Below are 19,779 nucleotides of genomic sequence, written 5' to 3' on the forward strand. Positions count from 1 at the left end.
CCCTAGGTACTGACATTGTATATGTTAAAATATCAGACTTGCCACGTTCAACTGCCCAGCTGCGTACTATTTCCTGCTTCCTCCCTAAATACAGTAATACGAAAAGTACCTACCACAGTTCAAGACTACAGTGAGCAAGAAATATGCCTACTAAAGACCACCCTGGAGCCAAAAATTGGCCTAGGACTCTGTCAAACCTGGGCTGACCCAATGACTTTTCCTCACTGCGTAAAACTAAATATAGGTTTTTTTTTTTTTAATGTTTATTCATTTTTATCTTGAGAGAGAGAGAGAGAGAGAGAGAGAGAATGAGCAGGGGAGGGGCAGAGACAGAGGGAGAGAGAGAGAATCCCAAGAAGGCTCCACACTGTCAGCGCAGGGCCTGACGTGGGGCTCAAACTCAGGAACCACAAAATCATAACCTGAGCCGAAGTCAAGAGCCAGACGCTCAACCACCCAGGCGCCCCCATAAAACTAAATATAGTTTTCAAGAGCTTTTATACCCATGAGTCTCACTCAACTCTCACAGCCAACTTGTAGACAGATATTTTTATTATTTACCTTTTTAAAGGCAGGACAAATTCAGAGAATTTAATGATTTCACAAGACCATACAGGCAATAAATGACCCAGAAAAATGTTAAAATGGATGCTCTAATTTGTAAGTTTTCCCACACAACTAACATCCTGTACTTTCCCTTCAGGAAGAATGTGCATACATTAGTTTCCCCCTTTTTCCTTGTGGTTTCTCATCCAATGAACAATTAAATGCAGATCAGACTTACACACACACACACACACACACACACACACACACACACACTGCCTCTCTCTTCTACCTTCATATGCCTTCCATCTTCACTTCTCCCACTTCTTGGCCAATTACTTCAGAGAATAATTTTTCTCTCCATTTTTCTTCACTCTCCTGCCTTTCAGTGCATTTGGGTGTCAAAAAACAAATCTTATCACAGGTGATAAACTTAGAAAGAGTGCTAATGCCACACTCTTCCAAGGGAAAGAAAAGCCATATACTTCGCAAGCAGCCTCTAAAAATCCTGAAAGTTTCTAAAAATCCCTTTCACGCACTCTGCAATAGTTTCCATCTATCTTCTTAACTTCCAGTTATATGTGTGTTTCTCTTAAACATCAACCCTCCAGAGTCTAGATAAATGATAAACTATCATTCAGTTTTATTGCCTTTATGTTATGTTTATCACTTGTATCATAATAGAACTCTTTTTCATATTTTTTCATCACTGATATACAATATTTCACTCCAATAAGTTAACATAGGCTTTTATAGTCTAGCCTAGGAAAGTAGTCAGCATTTAAGATTGTTTTATGTAGGGGAAAAAAGTGAGTTTTGAACAGCCAAGAATTGATCTACAAATGAAAAGTTTTTATGTAAACCCGAGTGTCCAAATTTTGTGAGGTTTTCATTTCAAACCACTGCACCTGAGCTCCTTTCCTACTCTACCTGCTAATTTTTCTGGTCATGGCAAAGGCCAGACTTCAGTAAATAATTAGTTTTATCGAATGGAAATAAACAGGAGTATAATTAATTGGTTGATTCATTACTAATCACTTAATGCAGAATCACAGAAACGAAGTAAGGTGGAGACCATCAAGTCAAACCCCTTCATTTGGAAATGAAGAACAAGAGTTCACTGGTCTTGGATAAAGAAGATAACCAGATCATACTAGAAATTATGCTCAGGACCATTTCAACCGATCCTTAGCTGAAGATCGATGTTCAGGCATATACACATTAGCGAAAGAAAGCAAATGTCTAGCTGTGAGGATGTCTGGTCTAAAGGATCATCAGGTATTATGTCCTGTTTCTACAACCTTTGGAAAATAAATGTTCATAGTAAATAGAAAATGAATTTCTAATCACTGAATTAAACTATTCATCTAAATAGCCAACTTTGGATTTCTCTCCACACATAATAACTTGGAAAAATATATAGCCTGTGTTTACTATAGCCACAGTCTCTAAGAAGAGCTATAACCCGCTAACAATTTTCCTGATTTATGTCTGAAAACATACAGGGCATGAAATGATTTCTGCAACCTTACGTTTTCCTCAAGAACATTGGTAGACAGAAGATATATTCCAAAAATCATGTTGGATTGCTTGTTAAAGCTCCTTTTTTAATAGAAATGTGTGATAAACAATTGTGCACGCCCTACCAAAAAAAACAAAGTCATTAGATTTTTCCCCATTAAGAGAGGAAAGAGAAAAGAGGAAGGGAGAAAAGGAAGAAAAGAGGAAGGGAAGGACGGAAGGAGGGAAGAAACTCTGATAAAAGGATCTATTTTCTTATAATGTTTATATTGTAAAAACTGATTGCCTTCTTAAGAAAGTGCAATAAATATTCTTCCAAAGAGCAGCTTGAGGATAATGTATGGTTATATACTGTAACTCACTGTACAAATGGTATTCTTGTTCTTAGTATTTAACATATATGGAAATTTGCTTTACAATCTATAATTGTGCTAATAAAAACAGGTATTTGTGAACATAAATTATACTGGTCATAAACTCAGCCTTATTAACCCAATATATCTTAGAGTGAGGTTGAATTTAAGCGGGCCACCCTGGTAACACAGATATCTGGAAACACTGCTTATTCTACTGCAGAAGTATCTATCAGAATCAGAATATGAAAGTTTTGCTATGCTTCATACAACGTTAACATCCTGAATCTGAATCTTCAAAACAATGACACATGACTGTGCCAGATATGCATATTTGCCCAGTTAAAATAATTTGTGCAAGGGAAGTAAATCAAGCACATTTATTAATTAGCACCCTTCCTAGAGTCCCATCCAGGGTTATTTATTTCAGCGTGTGTGCCATCGGAAACAGCCATAAGCGTCCGTAAGTAAGTAAGATATCTTTGGATCTCCAGTGTCCTGCACTTTATCACAGAGATTCCAAAGACATTCAACCTTTTTTGTACGGTAAGTATGATCATTCCCTTGTTTAAATCAACAAAGTATCCTTCGTAACAGAAATATAAGCAAAGGCCTGATTTAAAACTACTGATAGGGCACCTGAGCGGCTCAGTCGGTTAAGGGTCTGACTTCAGGTCAGGTCATGATCTCGCAGTTCGTGGGTTCAAGCCCTGCATCAGGCTCTGGGATGACAGCTCAGAGCCTGGAGCCTGCTTTGGATTCTGTTTCTCTCTCTCTCTCTCTCTCTCTCTCTCTCTCTCTCTCTGCACCCTCCCCCCACCCCCATACTTGCACTCTGTCTCTTTGTCTCTCAAAAATAAACATTAAAAAAATGTAAAAAAAAACTATTGATGATTCTTCTTCACAACTACAGGTTTTATACTGTATATAATGGCATAAATACGCACTATTAAATACGTGTATAAGGTGTACGTGTCAGAGGGAATATGGGAGGTGAGCTTTATACCCAATACAATGGAGGAGGTAAGCTATGGAGCTAGGGGGCTTTCACAACTCAAAATCATCAGGGTTGAGTAAATGAATGATATCTAATCTCCAAGAAAAAGAAAACTTCCCTAGCTTTGTGATCAAGACACACAGAGAGTTAACATTATCACACTGTGCACTTCAGGAATTTTTATTTAAAGATTTGCAAAGGCCTCTCCAGCTACCTGAATCTGAACATCTAAAACCATCAGTCCATATGTCTACGTTCTATGTCAAAGGCCTGTGTTACTTCCTGCAATATCTCTTAAACAAGGGGCACATGGGCTTTGGCTCTCCTTTTTGGCCAACCACCATCATTGATTCCGACACAAAGTACTCTTATAAATTAGACTCAAAAATAATCAAAAGAAAGGCATTCCAGAGAAAGGCCCTTACACTCTCCTACAGGACCTCACCCCCCCCCCCACTAGCATGACAGCGTGATGAACACGTAGAACTTATTCATAATTCCCTGCATGACTCCCTGATTCCTCAGTCCCACTTACTCTACCGGGACGGCAGTGTTAACCTAAAAACCGAACCGCAAAGTTGAATTATCTCACAGCTTTGTAAACCCGACAACAAAGTGACAAGACAAAATTTCTTTGTTCTCACTGGGGCCAGGTACATCATTTTGACTTTATAAAGATACTTTAAAGGAATTTTTAAAAATCACAATGTTATAAAACTTGGTAATTATTACTTCAAAACGACAGATTCTATTGTTCATGGAGAAATTTTCAGTTGGTTTTCTCACACCAGTGGTTCAACTGAAAGATTCACCAACTGCTCCCTGGAGAAAACAGAAGATCTGCATTTAAATGGAGATAGAGTATTTCCAAATGCACAGTACCTAGAAGGCAGATACTGTCAAGGTTTCTTAGCGAGAATAACTCAAATTGTATCAGGTACATCTCAATGCTGTGGTTATCTCCATTTGCATAGGGCTCGGTCTGTTTCCATCACATTCTTTCTCCTCTGTGCATTCTTTGTAACATTTGTCCCAAGAAGTTAACATTAAACCCTGCTCCGTGGCAAAGTCCCCACACTAACAACAAGCAATTACGACTGTACATATCATTTCTGATGTGTCCAGATAAAGACCACAGAAGACAGGTTGGCCAGAAATGTTAAATAATTGAAAAGGATAATGACTTAATAGAGTAGTAAGCTTAGTTTACAATGCAGCCAATTTAAAGCCATAAAAACACCGTGTAAAAATTTTATCTTGTGGTTGACCATTCCATATCCTATCTATTATTCAAAAGTATCTCAACACTGTTTTTCTTCATTAATGTGGCTTTTGGCGTTTCCCTCAAAATCTTTGTGTTCCCGCGGTTTTCCAACAATTTGGAAACAAGCACAAAATTCCTCCGTGATATCATAAATTCACCTGACCAGGATAGCGAGCTCGTCAATGTCTAACTGAAATTAATTTTATAGACCAGTCTGTAAGGCCAACAGAACTAAAGCTACTTGTAGCAACACATCTATAAACAAAAGGAGACCCTCATAATAACCCCTTTTCCTGTGACACCCTAATCCAGGGATTTGTCTATATTAGAAAATGTCATGGGGCATCGGGAAAGTTTTGCCTTGAGTGTTCAGCTAAGGTGTGCACGGCACGTCTGTGAAGGAGAAAAAAAGAGACACTTAGGATCAATTTCAAACATAAGCCCATTATCACTGGCAGGCTCTTGCTAAAATTCTAGCTGCAACCAAAATGTCCCTGTCAACAAGGTTACAGAGAACGGCCCCAGATATTCTCAGCGACACTTTCCCCACCCTTCAGCTGTCTGCCGAGTTAGTTACACCTTATCTGGCTGTACAGCCGGCCTCACGCTGATTCACATTCAGAACTCGAAATGAAAGACGAAGTATCTCGAAGATCACTTAATATTGAAACACTGTGGCAGTAATAAGCGGTGCTCAGTTGGAGATGGGAACATGGTAGTCTCTTGGTAACCTTTTAATTTCTGGAAAAACGGTACAGAATAAATTGAGTGGCACACACACGGAACCCTCATGGATCGATCTGCACTGGTTTGTTAAAGCACCACCCATCAGGAAGTGTGTTTGCTCCCCTTGCAATTCCTGTTAAAGAAGACCAGCAGGTTCCAGCACGCACCATGCACAAAGATTTAAAAGCTATTGTGACTCAATAAAGAAAACAGATCATCTGTCATCCACATTCATCGCCCCAGTCAATGCATAGTCTTACCAGCTATCGGACACTATTCTCAGTATACACACATCTATGTAACATGAGTTTAAAGAGTTAGGAGAGTTGTGTCAGTAAAAGTAACAGTCATGGGTAACACACCAATACGTGTTTGAAAGGTCATCTAGGCCTGTTTCGTGACAGACTTGACTCTTCAGGTCTGTAGGACAAGAAGCCCCCATCAATGTCACTTAACCTACCTCAACGTTTTCATGCACCTTACTTCTGTCGGCCATTCCTCAGCCCAGATTGGAGAACTGTTTAAATTTCCCTCTCTTTCCCACCATGACAGGACTGTTTCTTAGGCTGGCCAACTCATTTTGATAACATCAAATCTACTGGACAGGGAAAAGGAAAAAAGAGCCCTGCCACTGTTCCCCAACCCCGTTCCCTGCCTTCCCCTTGAGGACTTTTCTTCCTCTTTTCTCTTGCCTGCTGCTTCTGAATTTGGGCATGTTCCAAACACACTCCCCTATTTGGTCTTTGGGCAGCGTGAGAAACAAAGGAGAGTTTTTCTTCAAAACTAGACCAAGTCATTCAGCCGCTCTGAAACACTTCAAAACATCCGCATGTCTCTTGATCCTGACTTAAAGTATTAAGCAGTAGTGTTTTGAAAGTAGTAGGAGGTCATGTGTGGACCTAACAGCTTCTCTCAACTCACATGCTGAGAATTTCTCCTTTTCCTTTCTTCTTCTTCTTCTCCTTTTTTCCTTTTTCTTTTTTGTTAATTTTTTTTTGTAAAGAGAGACAGAGAGAAAAGGTGCTATTTTCAACATTGCCCCCTGGTTTAGGTTAGCAAAATCATGTGCTTTCTGTGTGTGCCTGTGTCTTTTTGCACAGCCACTGGCTCTGCCACTACAACACAAACACAGCAAACGTGCCTCCCTAGTTTCAGCAGACCCATGTGGCGATTCACAACATAACCGAAGCAAGCACAATAAATAAACACATACATAACCATTCCACAGCACTGAGGCATGCGGGGGTTTCTCCCAGGCCCTTCCGGACTCTTCCAGAATTGCTCATTAAGATTCTGAAAGGGGGGAGGGGGGTGCAGCTAGGAAAAGGTTGCCGGAAGGGAGAAGAGAAGGGGAGGAGGGGGGATTTGCCCTCTGTGTCTTTCTCTGAGAATCTCCCATCACCAAACATGGAGGGGGTGGGGGGGGGGACTCTATCCTGCAGACGCTTCTGACATACTTGAGGGGGAGAACGGGGGTAGGTGGTTTGAAATACTTAAATGATGGTCGGGTGACCTCCGTGCAACTTCAGAGACTGCCTCCCTCGGGAAGGTGACCGGGATGGGGAGCCGGGAGGGAATGAGGCATAGAGGACAGGAGGAGAGACACCCGGGACCACGGCAGCAGCAATCACCAGAAGGATTTTCCAGCTCACGACAGCAGTCCTCAACTCCTGACACCACCCTCTCCCCCAACGACCCCTTCCCCATCGCCCCTCCCCCGCCAGAAGCCCGGAGGACTCACCCCAACCCCTGTCAGTCCAGTGCCCTAACTCTGCCCTCACTCTTTGCCACTTTCCCAAGCCTGAAGTCTCTATCCAGGGAGGGGGATGGGAGAGGTGTTTAAAGAACAGATCTCACTGACATTAGAATTCATCTGTGTCTCCGGCACACGCACGCTGACAGTTTTGCAGTCATGGCAAGGCAGGTCTACAAGAGATGGACGGTACTTATGGTTGTGTTATTGAGGGAGGGGTTGCTTTTTTTTTTTTTTTCCAAGAGACTCTAAACAAGTGAAAGGGGAAGGAGGTAGCAATAGCGATTTCCACCAGGACTGCAAATCAAGAATGCCCCAGATGCCAATGTCTGTCTCCAGATGTTGATGATAAGGATTTGGACCAGTTACCTTGGCAGGGTCAGAACTGCAGCAGCTTAACCAGGTGAGTCGTCGGGGATTTTAAAGAAGCCGAAGCCGGTTTCTTCGGCTACGAAAGTCTACAGAACCCCCATGCAGGAACATTGCACATCTTACACACGCCTCCTTTAACTGGGCTCCCGCGACCTCAGCAGGCGAGGGGGTGCTGGCCGGCCCGCCGGTGGCAAGGGCACGGCCACCCGCTCTGCCCCCGCGGGCGCGGGGCCGGCCTGGCCCCCGGGGTCCGCGTCGCGAGCGGCTGTGCACTCACCGAGCCGGGCTGCGAGGGGCAGAGGGGCGCCCGCGGCTAGCCGGAGCGCCGAGGCGCCTCCCTTTTCTCTTGGTAGCGTCGGTCCGCACTCCCTGTGACCCAGGACGTCATGATGCCTGTCTGTTTTCTCAATGATAACTTGGCAGAAGAAGACAGAGGCTGCCAGGTTCTCCTCGGGTGGTTACTTGGTATGTGCACGTTTCTGTTTGCATGCGTTTCTCGCTCCCTTTTTAAAAATAAATATCTGTGTTTAAAAAAAAAATCCCCGGCACTGTCATGATTTGATTGCATTACTGCGTTGGCATCATTGACGCCTCTGGGTGTGTGTGTCTGTGTGTGTCTGTGCGTGTGGGGTTTTTTGCCCCTTTAAATCCTGCTGCTGCTGCCGCCGCCGCCGCCGCCGCCGCCGCCGCCGCAGCCGCTGCAAACGGAAAGCAAGCATGCGTTCATCTTTTGTCTTTCATTTTACCTTCAGGGTGACATTCAGTGCCAACTGCTCCCTTTTGACCGTCGCCAATCCCCGCCTGGGCAAAATAAATTTTCAAAACGTGGGGGGAGGGGAAGGAACAGCCCCTCGGCCCGAGCGCGGGGCTCTCGATTCCTTCCGCTAGCGGACCCCCAGCCGCACCCGACCCACCTCCCGCCCCTGAAAAACCATTTTCCCGTCTACCCACCGGGCCCAGGCAGAGAACTGGCACCAAGACAGCGAGGAGCATCCACCCCGGCCCAGACACTCATGTTCGCGGCTCGCACTTGCTGACTTGCATCTCAGTTGCCTTCTGAGTGTGTAGGCCTCTCACAACTGGAGCTATTTTTGTCTCCCAGAGATGTTCTTTAAAGCCTTTTAAAAATGGGAAGGGGGCAGGGAAGAAAGAGAGGGAGAGAGAGAGAGACAGACAGAGAGAGAATAAAAGCCCAAGCCCCCTCTTTGAGGGGGCCCTGCAGACACATCAGGAAGTCTGGGGGGCTCCTGGCACCTGACCCACCAGGGGAGTTTGAAAGGGCAGAAAGGATAACTAGGTTTTCATCTGAATTCTTCTACAACAGCAGGGGAACTTTGTCTTACGGCAAAGATATTGTTGCCGGCTTTCCACTGCATTTGTCATTTTTTATAATTACGCTCTCTGGAATCCGTAGGAAAGGTCTCCACAATAACCCTTAATATTTATTTCTGCAAACATGAGAATGTATTTTAGATGGTGTGGCCACGTGACCGGTACAGCACAGAGCAGGTCTTTTTATAATATTTAGTTTCTGTCATTTGTACACGGGTCTGTTCTACGTGGCTTCTATTAATCATAACATTGCACATATCAATCACCATATGCGCATTACTGAAAAAATAAAAATCTAGTGCCAGGTTTGGCAAATACTTGGCCCTTCTTTATCGTGAATTCCCCGTCTGGAGTAGAAGAACGGGCTTGGGAATTTTTTTCCATACGCTTCTTTTTTGTTGACCTTGGTCACCATCATGGATTGGTAAAGTCACTATTCCCACGGATTCCCAATCCCAAAGATGACAGCAGGAGCCAAGGTTGCAAAAAATAAAGCGTGGGAGAGAGTGTCAAATCTGAAAAGCAAAGCTGGTTGGGAGAAAAACTTTTGATCTCATCCAAGATAATCTGCAGCTGCTCTAGGTTTGAGACTAGTTTGCCTGCTTGAGAGGTTGGCTACACTTGATGAAAATAACCGGTAACTTGTTAGGTCTTTTCCCTTTTTTAGTCTTTTCCCTCTAGAGTCATATGCCAAGAATCACTAAGCAAATTCCATAGGGAGGGTACTGCAATTCTGCAAAGATCAGACAATCAGAATCGGGGAAGAGCCTCACCAAAGTAGACCCAAGAGGGTCTGAGGACTATTGACCAGTAGACAGATCCCCAAACTTGAATGGGGTGCTGCTTCACCCTTAACAATTGGACACAGCCCTCTGGCTCGGCTTATCGGTCTCCTTGCAATGCCAGAAGAATGAACTGGTGCAGTCTTGTCTGGTGCGTAGAGGGCATCAGTGTCAAGGAAGGCAAGGGCCTATTTGTAGTGAGCGTCTATTGATGTTATTGGTGACTTTTTAGCATACTGTTCAAGAGAGGCTCGTTAATATTCAAGCTACCAACCTGGTTCTCCAGCTTTATTACTTATTAGCCTTAGAACAGGACCTTTAAAGCCTCACTGGCACAAAAAAAAAAAAAAAAAAAAAAAAAAAAAAGAACCATAAAAATTTGACTAACTTTAATCCCTTGAAAATCCTTTTTTTTTTTTTTTTTTTTGCCCGGACAAATGCCTTCCACGCTAGTTGCCACCAATCAACATGACACTGCAGGCAGCCAGGGGGTGAGATGTTTGAGCAATGAGCAAAGGGGTAGATCTAGGCAGAGGACTCCAGTTGGAATAGATCCTTCCTAAACCGGATTCTCTTAAGCCACCTCTGGCTAAGAGCTGCTCTCTGTTGTTTATTCAGACTACGTTCAAGTCTTTACTTTCTGGCTTCACCCTAAATATAATAGTTAATGTTGTTGTAGCATGTTCAGCTTAACTTTCCAACCAAACCAAAGGGCGAGACAAAAATGCTTACTAAGATGGATGGAATGCATAAAAGTCGTGGTCCTAAACTTCACTAGTGTTTAGAATTTGCCAATCCAACTAAATCTTCTCAACAAAAACATGAGAGAAGGATTATAGGTATCCTCATTTTACCCCCAAAAAACTGAGGCACAGAGAAGTTAAGTAATTCGTCCAGCCTTACCCAGCTGGGATCCAAATTCAAGTGCCCTGAGCCCTCACTATCAAGCTCTTTACCTGTTCAACTGCATTCAACCTCCTCACATCTTGCACCCATGGTTCAGTCAGGCTGCATATCCACTGCCCACCTCACACCCTTTGTTAACCCCAACGTCACTGCTCAAGCATTCAGTGCCCCCTTCTGCCTCTTTGCTATTCAAGTTCTATCTATTGGTCAAGGCCAAGTTCAAGTCCTACTTTGCCCACAAGCCATTATTTACCATTATTGGGTGTATTGATCATTCTCTCTCTGTTCTACGCTGTTCACTTCTATGTATGACATCACTGTTCTCCGTTTCTGGGTTTATTTCTTTTTCATCTCTTCTTCATCTCCCGATTCCTTTCTAACAGCATTATGCATTTTTTCCCTGCTTCTTCCGGTTTGCCTAAGTACAACACTGGCTGTCATTAAATAGCTTCTGATGTACTAACTGACACAAAACTGCCCTTTGGAGAGCTAAGATGTCACTTCAATCTGACAGAAGCTGGAAGTTTTTTATGTAGCAAAAGTTTTACCCTTTTAACTGAAAACATTGCAAACTTGTTTCTCTATACTTCAGATAGTCCCTAGAAAACAGCTAAGTAAAATCAGAGGTGAAATTATTTAATTGGAGAAGCATATTATGAAGAGGTAGAATTTAATGAGTGTGTGTGGGGGGGGGGTGGACAAAACTTAATCATTTTTAGCCATTATGAGCCTCTCTCTGCTATATTTTGAATTTTCTGAGTGTCAGATTAATCTCTCTGTTTAGAAAGATAGGAAAATAAGTGAGAATCACTTATCAGACCTGTGATCTCTTATTGCATCTGCTACTGACCGGCTGTGTGTAACTTCTGGCAAATTATTTAATAACTCTGGGCCTCAGTTTCTCTCTTGCACAAGAAGAGATTTAATCAGTCTCCAAAGTCCGTCCAACTCTAAGCTTCTACAAATCTGAAACAGGATGTGGGAGAGAATGACAGAGAGGGCTCAGCCTAGGAACCCTGGTTTTTTTTTTCTTTTTCGTTTTTTGGAGGATATAAAAAAATATGCCAAGGAGCTCAGGTAAAGTTAATAAAGATCATATTTCTAATTTCTGAGTATACTTAAGGATAGCTCAGGAAAAAATCCATACACAAAAAAATGTTCAAACTTACATTTTAAAAGATAGTCTCTGGGTGCCTGGGTAGCTCAGTCGGTTAGGCGTCCGACTACGGCCCAGGTCATGATCCCATGCTTTGTGAGTTCAAGCCCGGCACCGGGCTCTGTGCTGACAGCTTGGAGCCTGGAGCCTGTTTCAGATTCTGTGTCTCCCTGTCTCTCTGCCCCTCCCCTGCTTGCACTGTCTCTCTGACTCCCCAAAATAAAAATAACTATTTTTTAAAAAATTTTAAGATAGTCTCTTTTATATGAGATAAAATAATTAACTAAGTATACCAATAGCCCACCCTATCAGCTAGAATATTATTAATTATCATTCATGCTTGCTTATAACTTTCTTTCTAACACAGTCGTATTGTTTTACAGATCTTATTTGATATGAATGCATTTTTTTTGCCTGGATGCCTTAATCTCCTGGTTAGCTTGAATTAAATCATGAAGTTAGTTAAAGAGCACAGGTTTACAGTGAAGAGACTCAGGGGTTAGAACCAGAGCAGGATCACCCACATATTTCCTCATTGCAACTAACTCTGGGAAAGCCTTTCTCCACGTTCCTTTCCTTATTTATCTCTATTGAATACTTATAACTCCTTGACCCTCTCCGGTTTTTGTTAGGATAAAATGAAATAGCAGAAGAGAAAGCACTCTTCCAACATAACAAAATATCATCATGGCAGATGGACCATATTTTACACCAGGGTTGATATTCTAAAAAATTTTACAAAATTAATAGAACCTAAGGTCCGCTAGCTGAGAATCTCAGTTAACTTCTATTTACTACTTATAAGACTTCACAAAGGTCTATAGCTAGCTGAAGGAAGAATCAGGATGATTGTGCAGAAATCACTTTGTCCCAGGCCACACTCGAGGCCTGGTACACACCGTGGGAAAATAGTACAGCCAATAGTACAGCAACAACCAGGACCAGGGTAATTAGGGTACCTGTTTAAAATAAATTTATACCATGCGTCTCTCATGAAAAAAATAAAAACGTTTGCATGAGGCAAGGGCGCTCAAGCCAGACTGCGTGATAGCTCTAGTCTAGGGATCCATGGACCTGTTAAGTCTTAAGGTTGTAGGCAAAGTATGTGTATGGGTGTGTGGGTGCACAAGTGCGCGTGCAAGCACGCCTGCAAGTGACGCCATTATTCTCAAGAAAAGGCGGATAACTTTCATCACATTCTGAGGAGGGATCATGACTCCAGAAAGGTTAAGAACGACTGAGGTAAGAATAGTTTATTTTAAAACTGAACTTAAGGAGAATAATACATTCCTTTAAGCCAAATGCTGTGCTGACTATACCACGGGCAATGTATTAATAATCACCTGTGTTCAGAATGATGGCCTTGAGACCCAATAAAAGCTTCAGTCATCAAAGAAATTCATTGTCAGGGTGTTTTACGTAACTTACCCAGGACAATGTATCAGCCTTTTAGAAAGATTTGAATATGAAATAAAATAAGACAAGGCTTTTGGTTTTGTTTAAGCTGGTTGGACCATTCTCTGTGTGCTAAGAAAGATGAACCGAGCACAGGAAAATACTCATTGTTTCTAGGAATACGGGTAAGGTCCACTCAGCTGTGGAGTGGCAAAAAATGAGGGTCTGAAACAGAATTGTGGCAGTGAGGTGGCTTGGAGGGATATTTGGCAGGGATCTGGAATCGACAGACTGAATGATCTGGCTTGGACAACTAAATTAATGGTAGCATGTTAAAGAGGTACAAATTAAGCTTATGCTAAGAAAATAATGAATTTGGTTTGGGATATGTTAGGTTTAAAGGCCTGTGAAATAGCCAGATTCCACCGGCCTTGGGAAAGATTTAGAAGAAATCTGTGGCTGGAGAAATTTCTTTGGGAATTATTAGTGAATGGGCAGTGGTATGAACTGGTAATAAGGTGGGGGTGGAGAGGGAGGATTAGGAATGCAAATGACTTAGGAGCATCTGAAATAAAATTGCATTTATTTGAATAAAATCTAATTTGTGAAATATGAAATCATATAATACCCAAGGCTAAATAGTGTTGGTGATTTTAAATATTTATAGACACCTGTATTCGTACCATAAATCTCTGAATAGGACTATACATCTCAGATTTTATTTTACACCTAGGGCTTTCTGGAGTTCTTCATTTCAAGGCTCTGTTTTTCACTCGAGATAGTGTATTCGCTGCCTGGGTTCAGAAGGGAGAAAGACTCTTCTTTGGCAACCAGGTTCAACTGGAAAAAATCATCAAGATGTCACCTGATGCCGCATGTTACAACTATGTTCTCAGCTACGTGGCCCTGCCAGTTGCTGAACCAGCAGAGGTAACTCAGCGTCATGGAAAGAACACTTAAACTTGGAGTCAGAACACTTGATTGGGAGTCTAATTTCTGCCTCTTACTGCTGTTATGATCCTGGGAAAGTCATTCAACTGCTTCCACCCTGGATTTCCTCCTTGGCAACTGCCCTCGGGGAATGATCCCTCCGGCACTGGTGTCCTCGTGACTACCAGTTGGGTAGAGTGAGGAAACCCAACCACATGCTTCAAAATTCCCCTCCTGGATGAACTCTTCTAGGATATCCTCTCCCACTCTCCTCTCTGTGACAGCCCAGTGGGCCCCACCACCCCTCTTCCCCACCTCCATCAACACACTTCCATGACTATACTCACCTTACTTGAATTATTGTTCATATGTCTGCCTTTGCTGCTCAGTGGTAACTGCCTTCAGTGTAACAGAGATTTTAGTTATCTTTTACCCCTAGTGCCTAACACACAGTAGGTGCTCCACGAATGTTAAATGAATAAACTGTTATCAGGGGAGAGCATGTGCCGACATCTGTTCCTATTCCATGAAAATTCTTTAGATAATCTGAGAAGTGGAAAAGCAGGGCCAGCCTTACCCATAGGCCATAAACTGTACTATACCAGTGCTTTGCTCAGAGGGGGCCTCTCTCTGGTAAAACTCCTGCATATACTGCTTATTATGCTACTTTTATGAATACAATTATTATAAGGGAATAAACTAGGCCATTTCCTGGTCATATTTAAACATAAAATGCAAAACTGCGCTTCCCTCCAAAAAACATATCAACACTGACCTTGTTTGACGCTAACACATAAATGGTGGATACCAGATTTTTCCAGAGAGCTAAGGTGAAGGAAGATAAAGAGGGTGGGAGACAGCCCTGGGGACAGGAAGGAGGGCCGAATGGCTATCACAGAGTGGCGGAAAGGACCCAGAACACAGAACCGAAGGTCCTGTCTCAAATTCCTGGAGAATGATCTTAGGCTCTCTGTGATCAGTTACCGCGTCTTTCAAATGGAATCATAATGTTTCAGTAACAGAGTGACCAAGGGGATTGAATGACATAATGTATAAAAGGCCCTGATGCCCTGTCAAAACAGGTGCCTGATAAAAGTAAATTTTCCTCCCTCCCTTTCTTCCTCCCTGTCTGTTTACCCTTCCAGAAGAAAAAGGAACCAAATTCACTGATTCACAACCATGATCAACTTGTAACCTTTATGCTTGTCCAGGCTACTAAAAAAGAATCACAAGGGTTAACTTATACCAGTAGTCTCCAAACTTTGGGGCACACTGGAATCATGCTGGAGCTTTAAACAATCTTGATTCTCAATTTGTACCCCACAGCAATTACATCAGAACGTCTGAGGGTTGGGGGCGCCTGGGTGGCTCTGTCGGTTGAGCGTCCGACTTCAGTTCAGGTCATGATCTCGCGGTCTGTGAGTTCGAGCCCCGCGTCGGGCTCTGTGCTGACCGCTCAGAGCCTGGAGCCTGTTTCGGATTCTGTGTCTTCCTCTCTCTGACCCTCCCCCGTTCATGCTCTGTCTCTCTCTGTCTCAAAAATAAATAAACATAAAAAAAAACTTAAATAAAAAAAAAAAAGAACATCTGAGGGTTGGAGTCAGATAATGGTATATATTTTTTTTTAAACCCTAAGTCATCCCAGCAGATACCAATGTTTGGGAACCACTGGCTAATGCAGAGAAGTGGGCCTTTGGCCAGTGAGTTAGTCTAATTGGAGCCTGATGCTAATAAGGCACAAGTTTGGATTCGGGTCCAGGAGAGCAGCTCTTTACTCCTCCACAGACCCAGGATTCTTCTTCTCCTTCAACCCTCTTTGGCAAGCTCTTCATAAAAGAACCCTAGACAGGGTAGTAACAGGAGACCGACTCATCCCAAGTACCAAAAAAGCAAATAGAAAAGCACATAAGACACCTGTATTTGTAGTACTTTACAATTTAGAAAGTGCTTTAACCCCTGATTTTATTTAATCTTCAACTTTGCACAGTTGGTATTATCATGCCCAATTTACGGATGATGAAACCAAAACCAAGAGAAGTTCGACTCGCTCAGGGAAAAGTGGCAGATTCAGGTCTCACGCTTATTCCAGAATGGATGCAATTTTCCTGGACCATGCAGCTCCAGAAACCTTACTGGTTGGCAGGGTCATATCCACATTGGAAGGATGGCTCAGAGCTATGGTCTAGCCACTCTGCCATGTTAGGAAAGGAGGCAAGAAGGGAGGGAGGGAAAGAAGGAGGGAGGAAGAAAAATATTTTAAATATGTTTGAATTAAATAGGTTTCTCTCCAGCAGGCTTTTCAAATTATTTAATATGCTAACAAGCACTGTAAATATCTAGAAATTATTATTTCCCAACTTATTGGACAGTGAAACCCTTTTTAAACTCAGCATTTCTTAGGACTAATGTCCCATGGGGTGCCATTAATAGCTGCTTTCCTCACCTCCCCCCAACATTTGCTGAGGGTCACCCCTTCAGAGAGGATGCTCCCCGCCCCCACCAAACCCCTTATTTAAAACAGAAACACCACCTTCTTCTCCCCAGCCCAGTCCTCCCCACCTGCTTTCCTGTTTTGTTTTTCCCATAATCCTTAACACCTTCCAAAATAGCTCACAGGTTTACTTCTTTATTTTTGTCTACTATCTGCCTCACTCTGTCTATACGCTCTAATGAGGGCAGGGCTTTTTCTGGCTATTTTTTTCCCACCGTGATTTCACTAGCACCTAGAAGCATACCTGGCCCAGAGTAGGTATTCAACAAGTATGTGTTAAAGAAATGAAGGAGGAAAAAAAAAAAGGAATGAAGGAAGGGCCAAAGAGAAAGGCTCTGTGGAAGAAATTCAAATAAAGGTATCTTCTCCTTAGGGTCCCTTTACAGATATCTTTTCTGATTGTAGTTATTCCTAGAATACAATCTAATGGGGTGGATATGATCCCTACCTTACAAAAAAATAAAATTAGAATTAAAGCAATTAGACCTGTAAGCAGAGCAAAAAATTGGTTAAGCAAAAAGATTGTTAAACTGGAATTGATTCTTTTTAATTTTCTGTGTAATTATTGTGAGATAAAGTATATACGGCAGATGTTTCCAACAGTATCTGGGAGACCTAACAGAAACATGGATGGCCATGCATTAATCGCACCAAGGCCTAATGTATCAGGCCAGGAAACTATTTTCCACCTACCAAAACTATCCAAGCTGAGATATGAAACTTCAGCAAGCCCCAGATATAACAGTGTTAATCACTGCCTGAATTCAGATTCCCCATAGGTCAAATCACGTTCCGAGAAAGGTTCTATAGAAGTCTAGTGGAAATCGGCCTATAGCTCAGGTGTCAGTAGGGTCCTCCCACCCCACTTCCCAAGGCCTCCGCCTTATAACCACACATGGCATCACTGTGGAGCTGTTCTCTATAAAGGTCAAAGTGCAATTCATATATAAGCATGGATGATGACGGTCCATGGAGCTCAGAAAATGACCCAACTGGCCGATTCCTCTCCAAACACAAGAGTAATGATGAAGCGGAGAATACATACTAATAATGTTGCATGTGTGCTCTGCTCCTTTATGTTTCCTTTTTATCCAGAAAAACCACATTTATGAAGGCAGGCTCTTTTAGTAGTGAAAGTGATGTTTATTAAACACATCAGAATCTACAAATCCAAATGAGCAGCTCCCTACAAAATAGTCACTTGGGGAGGCTATGTGATGACCTCAGTGAGGCTGTGATTGCTTCAAACATTTTGGGAATTCCTCTTTTAAAATCACCTTCCTAGCTGTTTTAAAACTCACAAGAAAACCAGTATCATTCTTTTATGGCTGCTCTTTGTGTAACAAAAATGCCACATTTCAATCCCAGTAGTCTTAGTTGGTCGGAGTAGTGGGTAACAAACTGGTTGCCCATCAGAATCTCCCAGGCCTTTATTAAAGACACAGTTTGCCAGACTGGCCCTGATTCACCATGCAGTAGGTCAGGGCTGGGAATTGGGATTCTGTGGTTGAGTAACCATCTCAGGTGATTCTGATGCATCCAATTTTCTTTGTGAACCGTGGGTGTATGTGCCTTGCTGCTAGGACAGGGTTTGGCATCTGAACCACGGCCTGAGCCAATTAACTTTCCTCTACAGCCATGACGCCAAAACCTCTAACATCCAATTACTCATTCTCTTCCCCAACAACTATTGACCCCTTCCTATTTGTTCTACAAAGAGGAACTGTTGGCAAGAGAAAGCCCCAAATGAAAGAGCGTGAATGGTTAGGTCAAAAACATCCATGTTGGACACATCCTCTTTCTCGCCATTCTTTTTTGACCAACTTCATGGCTTCAACCTCTGCTTTGGAGACAGTCCAAAAGAGAATAAAAGTACAGGCAACAGAATAAAATTGCCTGGAGTCAAACTCTTGCTTGACCACTTAATCAGGTGACCTGGGACAAGTAACTTACCTGCTCTGTGCCTCAGTGTTCCTCATCTGAGATGTAACTAATCTGAGTACCTATATCCTAGGAATGCTGAGAGGATTGTGTGATATAATATATATTAAATGTTCAGCACAGCACTCATAGTTTTCAGAAAATATTAACTATTATTTTTTAACTGTTTTTAGTACTTATGTGCTAATCATTCCTAAATTATAAATTCTAGATCTGAAATCCCAACCTCTTATTGTTTACCATTAATATATACATACCCATCACCATTTCAAACTTATCAGATAAAAACTTGAATTAAATATTGGCCTAACTTTTCAAATTTATTCTAGCATATTTGTTCTAATTTTGAGTCAATCTACCATTATCCGTAGACTCATTAGGTACCAAGCCAAATTTATCTCAGATTTTTTTCTTCTACCTTACTCTACCTCCCATGCCAACAAATACACATACACCCACCTGCACATTCACTTAGTTATAAAGTCTTCTTGATTTTACCTCAATGATTTTTCTTTCCACTTTGTGCGTGTGTGTGTGTGTGTGTGTGTGTGTGTGTGTGTGTGTATTTTAAACTATTGTTTATTACTATAGTAACTATTGTTACTACATGCCAGGTCTAAACCCTGTACAAGCATTAATTCACATAAGTCTTACAGTAGCCTCATGAATTAAGTGCTATTATGATTTCCATTTTTAAAGATGTGAAACAAAGGTACAAATCAGTTAGGAAACTTGCTGAGGTTCAATGAGCAAGTAACTCTAGGAAAGGGGAGTCAATGTTGGCAGCATGGCACAGGGCTGTGCTCTTTACTACTACCTAGGACTACTGCTAATATTTTAAAAATAATAATATGTGTTGACTTCTCAGCACAATATGCCATCACAACAACCCTATGAAGTACACAGTGTTAACACTCCTCCTTTGTAGATGAGGATACAGGGACCCACAGAGTATGACCTGCCACTTCTCTAGTTTGGGTCCCCTTGTGCATTTATTTCCTGGGCTAATGAAATTACCTCCCATCTCTTCTCTGCACTGCCTAGTTGAAATAGTACTGGGAAAATTGGATATTCACATGCAAAAGAATAAAACTAGACCCCTAGCTTACCTCATTCACAAAAAATAACTCAAAGTGAATTAAAGACTTCAAAGTAGGACCTGAAACCATAAAACTCCCAGGAGAAAACATAGGGAAAAATCTCCTTGACATTGGTCTCAGCAACAATTATATGGATATGACACCCCAAAAGCAAAGATAAACAGAACTATATCAAACTAAAAAGCATCTGCAGAGCAAGAATAAACAAAATGAA

At 42.1% G+C, this 19,779-nt stretch overlaps 1 protein-coding gene and 1 long non-coding RNA gene across 16 annotated transcripts in view; one reads left to right on the forward strand and one right to left on the reverse strand.

Annotated features, from left to right (window-relative positions):
- Positions 1-19,779, reverse strand: part of ESRRG (estrogen related receptor gamma) — a 630,244-nt gene that overhangs the window by 577,144 nt on the left and 33,321 nt on the right. For 5 of the 15 annotated variants that reach the window (XM_058701229.1, XM_058701234.1, XM_058701219.1 and 2 more), the window contains exon 1: positions 7,530-7,747. The exons of 4 other annotated variants lie outside the window; for them this stretch is intronic. The gene's annotated coding sequence lies outside the window, so the exon portion shown is untranslated. Of the gene's footprint in view, positions 1-7,148; positions 7,297-7,529; positions 7,748-7,809; positions 7,925-8,483; positions 8,610-19,779 lie in introns of those variants that run through there. 6 more of the 15 variants (XM_058701220.1, XM_058701228.1, XM_058701236.1 and 3 more) reach the window with 4 other exon arrangements.
- LOC131496060 (uncharacterized) lies at positions 7,884-14,719 on the forward strand. Its single transcript, XR_009254288.1, has 3 exons — positions 7,884-7,997; positions 12,092-12,950; positions 13,837-14,719. It is a non-coding gene; the product is annotated as an uncharacterized LOC131496060 (long non-coding RNA).

The sequence above is a fragment of the Neofelis nebulosa genome, chromosome 15, assembly GCF_028018385.1.
Source record: "Neofelis nebulosa isolate mNeoNeb1 chromosome 15, mNeoNeb1.pri, whole genome shotgun sequence".
Taxonomy (NCBI): Eukaryota; Metazoa; Chordata; class Mammalia; order Carnivora; family Felidae; genus Neofelis; species Neofelis nebulosa.